We start from the raw sequence: 2,016 nt of genomic DNA on the forward strand, positions 1-2,016 counted from the left end.
CTTTACTTCTCTGTTGGTCCTTGTACTGTCTGTGCCTATTTTTGCTTCAGTTTGTGTTGATTTTCCTTTATTTAGGGGATTGAACCAGCAGTTAGCTTTGATATGCCCCTTTTTATTACACAGAAAGCAGATAGGAATTGTCCTCTGTCTTTGTGGATTGGTATATGTGTTGGGTGTAGGCAATAATCCACGACCTCCTTGACCACTTCTTCCTTGTGCTCCCTTTCCCTTGATATCATAGTTTCCTCGTCCTCGTGCATAAGTAACCCCTGTAGCAAGAACTTCTTGTGCCCCAATATGCATAGATGATTCTTCAGAAAATCCCTTTAAATTCATCTCATATTGTAACAATTTTGCACGCAAATCTTCAAAGTTGGGCAGCTCAGGTAAACATAACAGGGAAGTGACAATCATATGATAGTCGTGTCCCAATTCACTAAGAGTTTGTTGTACCAAATCTTTATCAGTAACTGTACTTCCAACAACTTCTAGTTGATTTGTGATAACCTTCATTTTGTTCAAATATTCCATGATGGTCATGGAATCATTTCTTAACATTTGAAATTCTCTTTTAAGAAACATAATCCTGGCCTGAGAAACCTGTGAGTATGTCTAAACAAGTCTGTTCCAAAGTTGCATGGCAGTGCAGTCATCTGGAATGGCTACAAGTACCTCTTGTGACAGTGTAGATGTAATATAAGCAACTAGCGCTTGGTCTCTTTTCATCCAAGCCACAAATTCAAGATTTCTAACATATACTGTAGTATATTCCCCTTTGTTGTCCCTTTCTTCTCGTGATATGAACTCAGAAGGAACTGGAATAGATCCATCCAGATGTCCAAAAAGATCCTGACTCCTAATGAAAGGTATGATTTGCCTCTTCCAAGTCAAGAAGTTACCATTATTTAATTTTTCAGACACGAGTTGGCTGAGGAAACTTGAAGAAAGAACCGACTGGCTAGGAAGTGAATCCATGTTTCACAGTATTAAGAGTGGGTTCAGCACAATCTGCCTACAGTTTCTGTAACCTTTTTCTTTCAGAAACTAAATCAGATCAATGGCTATCAGATTGCTGATTTGAAACAGAAATTGAATATCTATCAGATTTCTGATTTGTATAGGAATGGAATATTGGGTATGAAAATCACAAAAAAAAATTGTGAATATGAATTCCCACTTGATATTGACGCAATGCTTTCAAGCTAAAGGAGATAAAACAGAAGAAATGAGAGTGGATCGACTTGATCAGATCTGATCAAGGATGCAGCTGAATCAAAATAGGGCCTGAATGCGTGATTAGATCACGCTGTGATCAAGAATGATAAACAGGGTATATTAATGACAGAAAAAAGTATTTTCAACAAAGGATTTGGGTCGAAAATATGAGCTGAGTCACTCAGTTCTCTCTGAGTTGACTTAGATTAGATTGGGAGATAGTTTGATCAGATCTGATTAACGTCAGATCTGATTAGCGTCAGATATGATCAAGTTCAAGAGACAGAAATGAAACTGTAGGGAGAAGAAGGAAAGAAGGCAGATCTGATTATCGTCAGATCTGAATGATGTTAGGTCTGGTTGAGAAGAAAAGAATGGACTGGGTCACTCGTGAACCAGGACTGGGTCAGTCGTGAACCAAAAAAAAATCAGATGAGATGGGGGGACAGACCTTTCAGACGTACCTTTGAGATCGATTATTTTCTTGACTTAGAAGAGGAAATCAAGAAGGGATAGATCTTTCAGACGTACCGTTTGAGATCGATTCCAGTTTCAACTGAAGCATGGCTTTGATACCATGTTAGATTTACAATCTCCAGGTCGTTCCACGCGTGAGAGCTGAGAAACAGAGAGAGATAGAGAAAGGGAGAGAGAAGTTGGGGAAAAAACTAATACCCTGTTGTGTTAGGGTCGGCTGCTGTGTATATTCCTTTATATTAACATGCTATTACAAAATTAGGGTACTAAAATACCCTCATTACAATAAAATATATTACACAATGCCATTAATGAGAAGTGAAT

Source organism: Nuphar pumila, chromosome 12 (genome assembly GCF_984573655.1).
Source record: "Nuphar pumila chromosome 12, dmNupPumi1.hap1.1, whole genome shotgun sequence".
NCBI lineage: Eukaryota > Viridiplantae > Streptophyta > Magnoliopsida > Nymphaeales > Nymphaeaceae > Nuphar > Nuphar pumila.